The sequence below is a fragment of the Ambystoma mexicanum genome, chromosome 10 (genome assembly GCF_040938575.1).
Source record: "Ambystoma mexicanum isolate Mex_15411 chromosome 10, UKY_AmexF1_1, whole genome shotgun sequence".
NCBI classification, from domain to species: domain Eukaryota; kingdom Metazoa; phylum Chordata; class Amphibia; order Caudata; family Ambystomatidae; genus Ambystoma; species Ambystoma mexicanum.
Genome location: NC_090932.1, coordinates 1,462,243,391 through 1,462,259,686, shown reverse-complemented (window position 1 = coordinate 1,462,259,686; position 16,296 = coordinate 1,462,243,391). Strand labels below are relative to the sequence as shown.

At 46.2% G+C, this 16,296-nt stretch overlaps 1 protein-coding gene across 2 annotated transcripts in view; it reads left to right on the top strand.

The window, feature by feature from the left end:
* CCDC63 (coiled-coil domain containing 63) overlaps positions 1-16,296 on the top strand; it is a 680,572-nt gene that overhangs the window by 178,607 nt on the left and 485,669 nt on the right. The window lies entirely within an intron of this gene.

Genomic DNA, 16,296 nt, shown 5'->3' with positions numbered 1-16,296 from the left:
ATAATTTGAGAAGTGGCCCAATGGGGGATAACGTGTCCCAATTGGACCCTGCTCATAACCCTGTCTCTATGGATCTCGTGGACATGTCTGGAAAGCTGTCTTTTCGCCCCTATAAAATGGGAGGGGGGCAGGTTTCTTCCATCTAAAAGTACATTTCCTTGTGATGCTCAAGTTCCTAGAAACTCAGGATTGAGTACCTTAATGGCAAATAACATGAAAGATACAACGCAATCTACCCCGAGGAACTTGGCAGTAAAAAACCTATTATTGTCAAATTTGAATTATACTGTCACTGCCGGCACCATGAAAAATATGATAGAAGATCACTTCCCAATAGCCTCAGCTGACTTAACAAAGGACCTCAGTCTGCTCCCTAGGGAAAAGATTTTAGATTGGCAGCGGTCAGTGGCTATAACAAATAATCAGAGTTCTCAAAGTGTCCTTTCCTTAACAAGGAATACTGAAGATGCCTTCTACGTTCCTCACACCGATATTTCCTACGAGCTCAATCCTGTTCCTGAATTGTGGCCGTCCTCAGATGAAGAGAATACTATGAATCAGCAACATTCTGTAGGTAAAGATGGTCACTTGGAAAAAGACCAATAATGGGAACGAATTAGGACCTCCTACGATAGTGGCCCTAAACTTCATATTGAGCTCCTTGGTGAAGGTTTTTGAAAATATTAAACGGGGAAATGGAACAACATTCAGGAATTTTGTTGGAGCTGACAAAGGATATGGAATTAGTTGACCTAAATATGGTGGCTTTAAAATCAGCCGTAAATGTGGAGAAAAAAAAACATGGATCTGCTACAATCAATCCGGGAGGTCCATTCGAAGAAATTGGACACGCTGATCACCCAAGGTGCTGATTTAAAGAAGGACCTAATTAGGAGGAACAAAAAATGGGATCAGGGCCTAAAAAGTCCTGGGTTGACTGTCTCTCCAATGAGCTCTGAGATCCTTCAGGTGGATAATGAGTGGGAAGACACCCCATTATCAGCATTTATTATGGAAGAATTCATGCGTCTTGCCCAATTAGCCGATGATGAAGCCTCTCAAACCTCAAACAACGAAATATCTAAGAAATCCACTCCATTAAATGAACATTTTGGATAAATTAATGAGGAAACCTAAGGGTAAAACAAAAAAAATGAGAAAAAGGAAGGAGGAAGAGCAAAAACAAGCACAAAAAACTGAGCTCATTGGAAGAAAGAAGGTCATAGAACATCATCAGGGGAATAGTACGCACTTAATTAGAAATTTGAATTTTTTTTATCTTGAACAAACAGAAAAATTTAATTTAAAAGGCCCCAAGCTGGGCTCTAGAAAAAAATCGGAAAATTAACCCAGCTGAGGTGGGAACAAACAAGAACATGGAAGAGAGGTCACTCCAGCCACTATCAAAGTAACTGAGCAGTCTAACTGACTTTCTGGCTCCACGCCAAGAAAATCACCCCAATTTGTTTACATCCAAAGCAAAAACCTAAATCTAATTTGACCTCGATGAAAATTGCACCCATTTTTTTGAAAAGCTATTCTCAAGCTTTGCCAAGGTCAAATGGTCATAGAACTGGAACTGACTCAGAAATTCCACAAGAAGTTGAAATCGATAAAGGCGATGAATATGGAAAAAATAGTAGGCCTGTAGACGGAGGTTTTAATGGAAAGTTACAGATGGAGAAAGATGTGATTAAGAATCTGAAGCCTGCCTTTCCTGCCTGTCTTCCTGTTACATTGAAGGCTCCTGCTATCTCCCCAGTAGAAAAGAACAGTCCCAACAATGTCTCAAGCCTGAAGATTTTTCTATGTAAAACCAATACCAACAAGCGACATACTTAAAGAAATGAAATCAATTAATTTATTGACATTTTTGACATTAAGTGATATAGATCTAGTCAGCTTTCCGGCCTATCCAAACACAAATATCACTGAACGTCTGATAAAATCTAAACTTGCTTCTGAAACAATGCTGGGATCTAAAGAAAAATGGCAAGAAAGGGGATATATCATATCAAGAAACCCAACTATAACTGTTGCAAATGCACCAAATAGAGGTCTAGGGGAGAAAAAACAAAAAAACTCAGATAAGACTTCTTATCCGGGGGGATCCCCGAAACTATGGGAAAATGGTCCAGAAAACAAAGCACAGTGTTTCAGCAAATGGGCTTACCTGAACAGAAGCTCTGGCCAAACGGGAGCTAAGATGTCTCTCGGTGTGGTCGGGCCTGGGGGCACCTGGGATACCTGCAGGCTATATAAGCCACACCCAAGCTGGAGAACACGCCACACATTACTCTGCTGGTCGCAGCGTGATGCTCACCACGGTCTGTTGAAATCTTCCTCTGCATTCCTGGCCCGATACCTGCAAAAACACTGTTAGTATTCACTTGCCTTCTTCTGTCCTCCGCTCAGAATCCCAAACATCCAGCATCTCGGCGAACGCTTGCGCTGTCTTGGAAGCTGCCACCTGGGAAGAACAGAGAAGCAACATTAGTAAGCGTTTATTCTTCAACATTGAAAAAACAACCAAAAGGCGCGTGCTTACCTGAATTTGACTTGCTTTTGGTCCACGTCCATCCCGGGCCATTCAACGACCTGCAAGAAGAAAGAAAAGGCCAATTAACATGTAGAAGTGCTAGAAGGCAGTTCGCGCAACACTTTACTCACCGCTCTCCATCTTCTCGGCAACATACAGTCCGGAACATCACGGCGGCCTGCAAGAAAGGGATAACAAACAGGTTAGCCCAAGAAAGGCACATAGCGCCGCGCTCCGCGCTTTCACTTACCATCTCGTGCACAGCCCCAGCAACACGGCATCACCAGAACTCCTTCAGCACCTAAGAAAGTAGGAAAGACATTAATAGGGGTAATTGCAAAATAAAGGACAAACTGCCAAAACAGCAGACTCACCTGACGAACAGAGTCGCAGCAGGTCTGGACTCTGAGGGGCCCGCACCAGTGAAGAAACTAGTTTGCAACGGGCCCATCCACAACGCACCCCTGCATAGAACAGCAGGACAGAGAGCGCACCATTCCAAATAACAAGGTGAGGAGAGCACTAAGGGGTCGTTGGGTCCACAAGGGAGGTGGACTCCGGGCTAGAAGAGACAATAAAGCTAAACCCAAACTCCTATTTTTTCAGACCTGGTCCTCAGCCGAACAAGATTCCAAGGGAGTTCGTCCAAGGTCAGAAGCAGTCCAGCCAGACTGGGTAGCGTCCCCATGGATACCAGGTGAGCGTTACAGAACACGAAGCCTCACAAACTACAATCCACCTGGGCGTCATGGAAACCTCAGAAACCGACCAGTTAGCTCAGATGCTGGGACAGTTACACGCTGAGGTGCATTCAGCCAGGCAGGAGACCAACACCTTGCGGAGGGAATTGATAGTGGCTAATGAACACACTGACGATTTAAGTAGACAACTCCTCCAATCACAGGCCGGACAAGCCCCATTTCCTGGGAACGTTTCATCGATGTCAGCACCGCCGATCAATCTGGTACAGATCTCTCTCCCAGGAGCAGTTCCTTTAACCCCACCAGAGCGTTTCACGGGCCCTAGGAAGTATGCAACTTTCATGAACCAGTGTCGCCACCATTTTCTTTGCAGACCTGGGGTCTTTTCTAATGATCAGTCGTGGGTGGCCTTCGTGTTGTCTTATTTGAGTGGCAGTGCTGCAGACTGGTTTGTACCTTTCGTTAGTCAGGATGACCCACTGCTACGTGGGCTTCCAGCAGGAGATGGAAAAGCTCTTTGCCCATCGTACTCATGGACAGGCACTAGACAACAAACTCTTGTCCCTACGTCAAGGAAACCAAGACTTATTAACATATATAGTGACCTTCAATATGTTCGTGGTCGAAGCAGGGTGGCCAGAGGAGAAGAGAACCACGGTATTTCACCGGGGCCTCCGGGGGGAGCTAAAGGATGTTCTTGCCCAAGTGGTGGATCCACCAAAAGACTGTGCAGAGTTTATCAACCTTGTGGTTCAGCTTGATTACAGGTTGCAAGACTGAAGGGCAGATCGGAGCAGACCAGACACTCGCCCTATGTTCGTGCGGTCTAACGACCATGTTCCACGAGTGGCAGACAATTTGGTGGAACCAATGCAACTGGGACGAGTAAGAGCTCCTTTAACAAAAGCTGAAAGAGACAAGGGAAGGGAACTGCAGCTATGCTTATACTGTAGAAAAGCAGGTAATTTCCTCAAAGAGTGTCCAGTAAAGTCACCAAGGAGAACCGTAGGGACCACGGATAAGGAAAACACAAATGAAGAGTTGGAAAACTACCACGCCCGGCAAATGTAGGGGTCCATTTGTCGAGCGAAGAAAGTCAACTACAGACCTCCCATTTTGCATTGCCTGTGATCCTAATCAACCACCAGCAGCTGTCTAGAATGCATACTGTAGAAGCATACATCGACAGCAGAGCAGTTGGGAATTATATGGACCAGGATCTTGCAGCAAAGATGGGGCTCTCCCTGTGCCCTAAGTCAACCACCGAGACAGTGACCACCGTTGATGGTACAGAAATCGAAATCGCTTCCGGTCCAGTATCCAAATGCACAACAGTTCTAACGCTTCTCTGTCAGGATGGCCACCTGGAATCTATTGCTTTCGATCTCATCAAGGCGCCTCAGTTCTTTTTGATCCTAGGGATGCTGTGGTTGGTCGCACACAATCCGTATATTGATTGCCGTGCAAAGGAATTGGTCTTTTCCGAAGGCTGTACTCGCACTTGATATTACAAAGGAAGGAAGGAAGTCAACGAATACAAGCCCATCTGTCCATGGAACAGCGGCAATAGCCCTGGGTGTGATCGGTACCCTACCAAGTGAATACCAGGACTTTCAGGATGTGTTTCAAAAGGAACAAGCTAACACCTTGCCACCACACAGACCCTATGATTGCCAGATCGATCTGGTACCTGGTGCACAAATCCCTTGTGGTTGAATCTATGCGCTCACAGAACCAGAGAATCAACATTTGAAGTCCTACTTAGATCAATACCTGGTTAATGGTTTTATCCGTCCCTCGAAGTCACCAGCAGCATCTTCCCTATTTTTCATGCCGAAGAAGGAAGGAGATTTGAGGACTTGCATCGACTATCGCGCATTGAACCAAATCACCTTTAAAAATCGTTACCCCCTGCCACTTATTCCAGAATTGTTAGACCAAGACAAAGATGCCCAAATCTACACGAAATTGGACCTTAGAGGAGCATACCATCTTGTCCGAATTAAAAAGGGGGATGAATGGAAGACCGCGTTTCATACCAAATGTGGCCTATATGAATACCAGGTAATGCCATTTGGTCTTTGCAACGCCCCCGCCGCATTTCAGTATCTCATGAACGGTGTCTTGATAGAGCTGATTGACGTCTGTGCCCTGGTCTATATAGACGATATCCTAGTATACTCGGCCTCAAAACAGGACCATGTCAAGCATGTTCGTTCCGTCCTTACGAAGCTCCGCTAACATCACCTCTATGCCAAACTCGAAAAATGTTCATTTCACGTCACCGAGGTAGAGTTCCTCGGCTTCATCGTCACTCCAAAGGGAATCCGAATGGATGTGCACAAGGTTGACGCCATTCTAAACTGGCCAGCCCCAAGTTCATTCAAAGGGATCCAGAGCATGTTGGGCTTTGCAAACTTTTACCGCCGATTTATTCTGGGATTTTCTCAAATAGTGCATCCAATCACATCATTATTGAGGAAGTGCAACAAGAAGTTCCAGTGGATGGAAGAGGCAGAAAAGGCCTTCCAGGAACTCACGGTGAGATTCACTTCCGCCCAGATCTTACGACACCCTCGCCCAGATCTTCCGTATGTGGTGGAAATAGACTCCTCCAGCATGGCGATGGGTGCTGTTCTCTTGCAAAGGGACCCACAAACCAGCCAGCTACATCCTGTAGCCTTCTGGTCGCGTAAGGAACTCAACTACGCTATCACGCACAAGGAGCTCCTAACCATCAAATCAGCCTTCAAGGCCTGGTGACATTATCTTCTAGGAGCCAGGAACACTATCACCGTGATAACAGACCATCGAAATCTACAATATCTAAAAACTGCAAAGGCTCAATCCTCACGACAGCTACGCTGGACTCTTTTCTTTGCGGAGTATGATTATGTGATCACGTTTCGACCCAGGGTCCAAAACTGAAAAGCCAATGCCCTTTCCCGCATGGGTACTGATGAACTGGTATACACGACCCCCAATCCCGTGGCCATCATCCTAAGTGACAAGCTCCTGGGCATTACAACCACGATGACTCATAATGAATTATTGCAAGGGATCCGACACGTGATGACTCCCGAGTTGTTACAAGGATGGGAGTCACGGGGAGAACACTATCCAGTCAAGGAGCAACTACCATATTTCAGGGACCGTCTATTCTTGCCCAAGAAAGAGCTTCAGGAACAGGTGATCTCAGAGTATCATGACTCCCTAATTGAGGGCCACCCTGGAATTGCTAAGACTCTAGCCAAGGTAAAGCAAAGCTACTGGTGGCCCAGGTGGCGTAAGGACGTCATTCAATTCATCATCTCTTGTGGGGTATGTGTACAAAATAAGTCGTCTAAGCAGAAACCAGCTGGACTCCTCAGACCACTGGAAATTCCACCGGCACCCTGGCATACATTATCTCTTGACTTTATCACCGACCTAACGTCCAGTCAAGGATACAATACCATTCTAGTGGTTGTAGACTAGTTTTCTAAAATGGCCCACTTCTTGCTGTTCAAAGGACTCCCAAATGCATCTAGCCTGGCAAAGGTATTCCTCGAACAAATCGTACGACTTCATGGGTTCCCATCAGTGCTGATCTCTGGTCGAGGTACCCAATTCGTATCCAACTTCTGGAGAAAATGCTGTTCAATGGCTCAAATCGACATCAGACTATCCACTAGCCACCACCCCCAAACGGATGGCCAAACAGAGAGAAAGAACGCTCGAACGGTACCTTCGCTGTATGTTACATCAAGTGGAAGGGAATTGGAAAGACTTGCTGTGGATAGCCGAGTATTCTTATAACAATTCCCTGCACAGCAGTACGGGACAGACCCAATTTTACAGAATATATGGCAGACATCCACGAACCTCCGAACTGGATGTCCCCACGACTCTGGAAATGCCGACCATTAAAACCTTGCATACCATAATTTCTCAGGCCTTCACAAGAGCCATCGAACATTTACGTCAAGCCAAAGACCGCCAAAAGAAATACTCAGACCAGTGTTGTGAAAGGGCTCCCAACTACCAGGTGGGAGATGAAGTTTGGTTAACATCAAAACATGTGCCTATAAAAGGAACCCCGACATTTCGCCAACGATATTTAGGACCTTTCAACATCAAATCTATTCTAAACCCAGCTGCAGTTAAACTGGCCTTGCCTGCCAACATGCATATTCATCCTGTGTTCCGTGTGTCTCTCTTGAAACCAGTTCAACCTGGAACACGGGTAACCATACTACCCAAACCAGTAATGGTCGATGGAAAACCGGAGTTTGAGGTCAAGAACATCCTCGACTCAAAGTATGTCAGAACAAAATTATACTTTCTAGTGGACTGGAAGGGGTATGGTCCGTAGGACAGGACATGGGAACCCTGTAACTACATCCATGCACCACATTTGATACTGCGTTTCCATCTTGATTATCCCACCAAGCCAGGACCAGATGGGAGAACCACCCTGAGAGGGGCCTTGGGGGGGAGTGCTGTCATGACCCCTGCCCCTGGCCTTGGCAGTCAGGTCATCTGGGCTGCACCATGGTCTTCTATCATGGCCTAAAGCACCCCATCATGTCCCCCAAGACTCACATGGAGTCAGTCCTGGCGCCTTTGGAGCCAGGCTCACATGGGAAGTCAAAGAACTGGAACTCACAATAGCATTTATGCAACATGGATGCCCCCGCATGGCTCAGTTCCAGAACTGAGCCATGCGGTCTAGCATTGTAGGTGTGGTCGGGCCTGGGGGCACCTGGGATACCTGCAGGCTATATAAGCTACGTCCAAGCTGGAGAACACGCTTCGCGTTACTCTCCTGGTTGCAGCGTGACGCTCACCACGGTCTGTTGGAACCTTCCTCTGCATTCCGGGCCCGATACCTGCAAGAACAAGAACACTGTTAGTATTCGCTTACCTGCTTCTGTCCTCCGCTCAGAATCCCGAACATCCAGCATCTCGGCGATCACTCACTCTCTCTTGGAAGCCGCAACCTGGGAAGAACAGAGAAGCAGCATTAGTAAGCGTTTACTCTTCAACATTGAAAAAACAACCAAAAGGCACATGCCTACCTGAATTTGACTTGCTTTTGGTCCACGTCCATCCCGGGCCATTCAACGACCTGCAAGAAGAAAGAAAAGGCCGATTAACACGTAGAAGTGCTATAAGGCGGTTTGCGCAACAGTTTACTCACCGCTCTTCATCTTCTCGGCAACATACAGTCCGGAACATCACGGCGGCCTGCAAGAAAGGGATAACAAACAGGTTAGCACAAGAAAGGCACATAGCGCGTTCCGCGCTTTCACTTACCATCTCGTACACAGCCCCAGCAGCACGGCATCACCAGAACTTCTTCTGCACCTAAGAAAGAAGGAAAGACATTAATAGGGGCAATTGCAAAATAAAGGACAAACTGCCAAAACAGCACACTTAACTGACGAACGGAGTCGCAGCAGGTCTGGACTCTGAGAGGCCCGCACCAGTGAAGCAACTAGGTTGTGACGCGCCCATCCACAAGGCACCCCTGCACAGAACAGCAGGACGGTGAGCGCACCATACCAAATAACAAGGTGAGGAGAGCACTAAGGGGTCGTTGGGTCCACAAGGGAGTTGGACTCCGATCTAGAAGAGACAATAAAGCTAAACCCAAACTCCTGTGTTTTCAGACCTGGTGCTCAGCCGAACAAGAGTCCAAGGGAGTGGGTGCAAGGTCAGAAGCAGTCCAGCCAGACTGGGTGGCGTCCCCATGGATACTAGCTGACGTTACACATTGACAGCCTTCCTGCACTCTTTGACTGATTTTCTGGTGGTTAGCCTCTCTCAATTTCCATCTGATGATATAATAATCCTGGGAGATCTGAACACGCAATGCATTACCACAAAACTGCCGTCTTTACCCTCAAAAAAGAAAACACAAAATGGCTATATTTGGGACGACTTTATGGCTGAATGGGATATTACTATGTTAAATGGTAATGTGAAGGGTGATACTCCTTGTGCCCCCTCCTAGCAGAGAGAGTGTGCATTCTCGACAATCGATTATGTGTTTGTTTCAAGGAATGTTTTTGACAAATGTTTAACACTCAATCTTTTACAAACCGAAGACAGCGATCATGCAATGTTGGATTTTGCTTTAAAAATTGAGGATAGCTCTCGAGTTTCTCAATATACTCAGCCACTAGAGGTTAGCTCAGCGGGTAATCGAGTGGTGAAGTTTGAAAAAGGGTGTCAACCCTTACTGATAATTTGGGAAAGGCAATTATGAACCTATTGAATCACCAACTGTTAGGGCAATGTAAACCGAGTAATTACATTAACTTCTTTTGGGGCCTGAATTCCCGCATGACAGGGAGTGGTAAGCCTTTTAAGAAACATAAACATTTTTTCGATAATCAAATCCACAGTAAAAAGAGGCTAGTAAGAGCTGAAAAATACAGAACCAAAAAAATTGTAAAAGACGTTAAGGAATGCACTGCCCAAATAAAACAGATAAATAGTGCCTATAAAAACTGGGTAAGAACACATAGGTTCATGCTTTCTCATAGAGATGGAGAAGAAATGTTGAAAGCTGTATCTTTGCGAAACTCAAAGAATTTCTGGACTATTGTCAACTCAGCACCTCTTCTAATTGACGCTCCACAGATGCCAATCATTGATGAAAAAGCTTGGGTGGACCATTTTTTGAAGGTTTACGCCTGGCAAATTCCCAAGCTTCCTATCTCCAGCGAGAGTCCGAATGGTCTTTAGACTTCAAGATAGATGATATCGAGCGTCTAATAAAGAAATCTTCAAATTCGAGGGCTCCTGGTCCAAACGGTTTGTCAAATTGCATCTTGAAGAAAAATCCAACCATTTGGGCCACTGTCTTTAAGATTTTATTTGATAGCATTCTTGACTCGCAAATGATCCCTCATTCGTGGAGAAATGTAATTATTATCCCGATATATAAAAGGGGAGATCGTTTGGTGGCGGCTAACTATCGGCCCATATCATTACTTGATGCAGATGGAAAAATCTTCTGTGGATTAATTCTGGGGAAACTAGAAAGTTGGGGGTTACTCCCCAAGGAACAAACAGGTTTTAGAAAAGGGATATCCACCTCGCTAAATATATTGATTCTCAGATGCATTATCTCATCTTCATTGGTAAAGGCCGGTCCACTGCTCTTTGGTGCGTGGGAGGACCTCTCTCAGGCATTTGACACCATAAATAGGAATAAATTATGGTGTAAATTTAAAAAATGAAGTTTACCAGATCGTTTGTTAAACATCCTTATTCATATGCATCAAGGCACAGTAGTGAGAGTAAAATTGGTAAAAACGGGCCTTCTCTCTAGTCCAATTAAGATAGAGAGGGGGGTTCGACAAGGTTGTTTGTTGGCCCCATTCTTATTTATTCTCTTCATGGTGGACCTGTCCCAATGGTTGATGGGGAAGGGTCTGGTGGCCGTGAAAATCAGAAATGAAAAAATTAACTGGTTGGCATATGCCAACAATATTGTGGTTGTGGACCACACCCAAGTCGACTTACAGTGACTATTAACAGCTTTAGCTGAATATGCCTTCCTGAATGATCTGATAATTAATCCCGACAAGTCGAAAATTGTGATTTTTAAACATCTACATATAATAGCCAAACATTATGTATGGCATCTAAATAATTAGACTATTCCAACAGCCAAAGAAGTGACCTATTCAGGCTCTCAGATTGCAGCCTATCCTACTAAGATCCATCTCCTTTCATTCATTGAGACTAAGCTGAGAATGCTGGGCGCCCAAATGAAGAGAATTTACTCTAAATACTGTAGATTTTCGTTGATGCCACTAATGAAATACTATGTGGGGAAGGTAATTCCATCTATCACCTATGGCCTGAAATGCAATCTACAGGCTCTCAATGTTAACTGGTATAAGTTAGAAGGAAAGCTTTGGAAAGATATATTGGTTTTACCAAATTCAATTCCAATCTCATACATTCGATATGAATTAGGCCTGAGCTCAATGTTGCTGCCATGATGCATACCCCCGGGCATCCAGACCACGTCCATCAGTCCCGGGAGCAGGCATCATGTTGCCTTGAGAAAACCCAGCAACCCCTGCTAGGGGCTGTCTGGGTTCAGTTCTGGCGCCAATGGTGCCAGGCTCATATGGGACATCAGTCCTGGCGCCATAGGCGCCAGTCTCATAAGTACACACTTACCTGATGCAGACCATGCTGCAAGAAGATCCAAGCCCATGTGAGGCCTGGAAGGGAATACTTTACCTTGGGGACTATTTTGTTACTCGGGTGTGGTCGGGGAGGAATACCTACCTGGGACTACTTTGGAGGCGATTTAAACCACGCCCGAAGAGCAGCACACGCTTTGCGTTATTCTGCATCCAGCAGCGTAACGTTCACCGTGCCAGCAGCAGCATCCAGCCTTCTGCCACGCCCGCCTCGAACCTGGAGCACCTAGAAAGAAGGAAAGAAGCAAAGGTTATAACAAGAGTATTACCTGATTTCTTACCTGATCCCGGATTCATCGCATCTTCAAACCAGAGGAAAGACTTTGTTTTAAACACGTCACATCGCCAGCAGCAGCGCCGTGCCATATTCACCGTTCCACGCAGCATCTCTTCGATCCGGCGCTGTCTCTATCTTTACATCGCCAAATTCCAGCACCTAAGGGGGACAAGAAACAACAAGGTGAGCAGAGAGAACAGACAGAGACAATGGGCCTCATTCCGAGTATGGCGGTAAGGGATAGCGGCCACCGCTAACGAGAGCGGTGGCGGTAATCCCTTACCGCCATACTCCGAGTTCCCTTTGCGCCATGGTGGTTTTAACACCTGCTTTTAGCAGGTGTTAAAAACCATGGCGCTAAGGGACCTTGATGTAAATTACGCCACCGTAATTTACGGTGGCGTAATTAACGCCTTCCCCACTCCCATTATGCCCTATGGGGCAAGAATGGGGAAGGGTAAATGGGGAATGGGGAATTACCGCCCCGCCAACCTTGGAATGGGGCGGTAATTCCGCCATCCACCAAGGCGCTGCCGGTCCGGGTACGGCGTCAACCAAGGCGTTAATAGCGCCATTGGTTAGCGCCGTACTCGGAATGAGGCCCAATCTCTTTAGCCGCCATATGCTTACCTGATTTTACCGCCGGAGGTATTATTCATCAGCACGCCACATCTTCTTATGCCGCACCTGTGAGAAAAGGAGAAAGCAGCAAGTTTAACCCTTGGCATTATTTAGCGGACAGTGTTGGGTAACACAGACTTTTACCGGAGCGCTTTCAGCTGTCAATCTTCTTATTGGGTCAAAGCTGAAAGATAAAAGAGGAATTGGACAGGAGTGAATTCCAGACATTTTGAACTCTTACGAACTATATACTTACGGCTTTTCGCCAGAACCTTTTGGAGTCAGGATTCGTCTACAACTCTTCCAATATCTTCAGGCCAGTGAAGTAACTGGTCATCGACGCGCAAAGGGCTCATCCTTCAAGAATATAAGGTGAGATTGCTGAGAGGGCACTTCAGAGGTGATTAGAGGGGAGGACAGTGGGGGTACTACTTGAATCCACAAGTGGCTAAATCCATCTCTCCACTTGTAGGAGAATATTTCTGCAGGTCAAGCAGACAAGAATTGGAGGGCAGATCCAGTCAGTCATCGCTGCACTACGCATCACGTGGGTGGAGGCCGCAGCAGTCCGGGTCTGACCGATGCCCCTGTGGGAGCCAGGTGAGCGTAACAGAACGCAAAGCCTATCTACAAATCCCCACTCGGGCGTTATGGAAACTTCAGAAACCGACCTACTGGCCCAACTATTGGGGGAACTTAGGGCAGAAGTGCACGCCACTCGCCAAGAGACTAATGCCCTCAGAAGAGAACTAATTGTATCGAAGGAGCGCACAGATGATATCGCCAGACAACTGCTGCAAAACCAAGCTGGACAAACACCCCTACCTGGGTTTGGGGGGAATCCAGCCCCAGTTTCATCAAGCAATCCTGTGCAAGTGATTTTACCAGGAAATATTCCGTTAGCTCCACCCGAACGCATTGCTGGGGACCCCAAGAGGTTCGCCGTGTTCATGAACCAATGCCGCTTGCACTTTTTATGCAGACCGGGAGCCTTTCCAAACGACCAAGCTGAAGTAGCCTTTGTATTATCATATCTTAGTGGCAGTGCAGCGGATTGGTCCATTCCACTAGTCAACCAGGATGACCCTCTTCTCCGGGATTTTCAGGGTTTTCAAATGAGCATGGAAAGACTATTCGCCAGACATTCACAGGGACAAGCCCTGGATAACGAACTCTTATACTTACGACATGGTAACCAGGATCTGCTAACCTATATCGCAACCTTCAATAGATTGGTGGTGTAAAACCGGATGGCCTGAAGAAAAACGAATCACGTTATTTCATCGAGGGCTTTGAGGAGAACTCAATGGTGTCTTGGCTCAAGTCGTGAACCCACCTCAAGACTGCGCTGAATATATAGACTTAGTAGTCCAGTTAGATCACAGACTTCAGAACAGAAAGGCTGATCGAGCCAAGTTTGAGAATCGGGTGTTGGTCTAAACCCACGATAACCCCAAAGGAGAAGATGCTTCAGAACCCATGCAAATCGGAGGGGTTAAAGGATCCCTAACCCAGAAGGAAAGGGAAAGGAGATGGCAAATGCAATTGTGTCTATATTGTGGAACTTCTGGACATTTCCTACGAGAATGCCCTGTAAAACCACCCAAGAAGGTGGTAGGAGCTGCTGATAAAAGCCACTGCGCTGAATATATAGACTTAGTAGTCCAGTTAGATCACAGACTTCAGAACAGAAAGGCTGATCGAGCCAAGTTTGAGAATCGGGTGTTGGTCTAAACCCACGCTAACCCCAAAGGAGAAGATGCTTCAGAACCCATGCAAATCGGAGGGGTTAAAGGATCCCTAACCCAGAAGGAAAGGGAAAGGAGAGGGAAATGCAATTGTGTCTATATTGTGGAACTTCTGGACATTTCCTACGAGAATGCCCTGTAAAACCACCCAAGAAGGTGGTAGGAGCTGCTGATAAAAGCCATATGGAGTCAGACTCGGGAAACGACCACACCCGACAAGCGTAGAGGTCCGCTTGCTGAGCTTGAAGAAGGATACTCAGACCTCGCATTTCATCATACCAATGGTCCTCGTAGATCCAGGGCAGCCATCGCGTATGCACGCAGTAAGGGCATACATTGATAGCGGGGCCATAGGAAACTATGTGGACTATGAATTGGCTTCCAGGATGAATCTACCTCTCTGCCGAAAAACCACCTCAGATGTCATCACCACAGTCGATGGAACTGAAATTGCCGCTGGACCTGTAACTCACTCCACCGCAGAGATGACACTATTGGGTCAGGATGGGCATCGAGAGACTATTGTGTTTGATCTAATCAAAGCCCCACAGTTCCAAATAATACTGGGGATACCTTGGTTGGAAAAACATAATCCTTGTATTGATTGGCGAGAGAAGAGAATAACCTTCCCGGATTGTGCACAAACCTGTTACCCAAAGAAAAATCAGAACGCAGGCCTGGCCACAGTAACCACAGCAGTCATGCAACTACCTCCAGAATACCAAGAATTCCAGGATGTCTTCCAAAAGGAACAGGTAAACACCTTACCTCCTCACAGATCGTACGATTGTCAAATCGATCTCATACCTGGTGCACAACCCCCTTGTAGCAGGATCTATGCCCTTACGGAACCTGAGAACCTTCACCTACGACAATACTTAGACCAGTTCCTTGCCAATGGCTTTATTCGCAGATCCAAGTCCCCTGCATCTTCAGTTTTGTTCTTCGTACCCAAAAAGGAAGGTGACCTCAGAACGTGCATAGACTACCGCGCATTGAACCATAAAAATGTTAAGAACCGATACCCGTTGCCTCTGATCCCTGAACTACTAGACCAAGTGAAGGATGCTTGTATCTACACTAAGTTAGATCTCCGAGGGGCATATCATCTGGTACGTGTAAAGAAAGGGGATGAATGGAAGACGGCCTTTCGCACCAAGTACGGATTATTCGAGTATCAGGTTATGCCCTTCAGGTTGTGCAATGCACCAGCAGCCTTCCAGTATTTTATGAACGATGTCCTTCGTGAACTCATTGACGTCTGTGTTGTCGTATACATAGACGAATTTCTAGTGTACTCCTCCTCAGAATCAGACCATGTTAAGCACGTACGTGCAGTCCTTGAGAAACTACGTCAGCACAAGTTATATGCAAAATTGGAAAAATGTGTTTTTCATGTTACGGAAGTTGAATTTCTTGGTTTTAACCTGGCTCCAAAAGGAGTCTGAATGGACTCACGAAAGGTGGACGCAATTCTCAAGTGGCCATCACCTAGTTCAGTTAACGGGGTACAAAGCATGCTCGGATTTGCCAATTTCTACCGCAGATTCATTCCGGACTTCTCACATGTTGTACATCCCATCACAGCCCTTTTGCGAAAGAACAAACGCTTCTTGTGGAACGAAGAGGCTGAAAAGGCCTTCCAAGAGCTGAAAGCGAAATTCACATCTGCGCCTGTCTTAAGACATCCACGCCCAGAGCTTCCATACATAGTGGAAACTGATGCATCCAGTTTAGCCATGGGAGCTGTCCTGTCCCAGAAGGATTCTGAAACTGGTCAACTTCACCCAGTGGCATTTTGGTCCAGAAAGTTCTCGGCACCCGAGTTAAACTATGCGGTTACCGATAAAGAGTTATTAGCCATCAAATCCGCCTTTAAGGCTTGGCGACACTATCTACTCGGTTCCAGGCATACCATTACTGTAATCACCGATCACCGGAACTTGCAGTATCTAAAAACAGCCAAAGCCCAATCATCGCGCCAACTTCGATGGGCATTGTTCTTTGCCGAATTTGATTTTGTGATCACTTATCGACCAGGCTGTAAAAATTGCAAGGAAGATGCCTTATCCCGAATAGGAATGGAAGAGGCATATGCGAACCCGGAGCCGGTGCCTATAATTTCTGAACAAAGAATTCTTGGCATAACTACTTTACAGACACTAGAAGAAATTCATTTAAAAATCCAACAACTCTT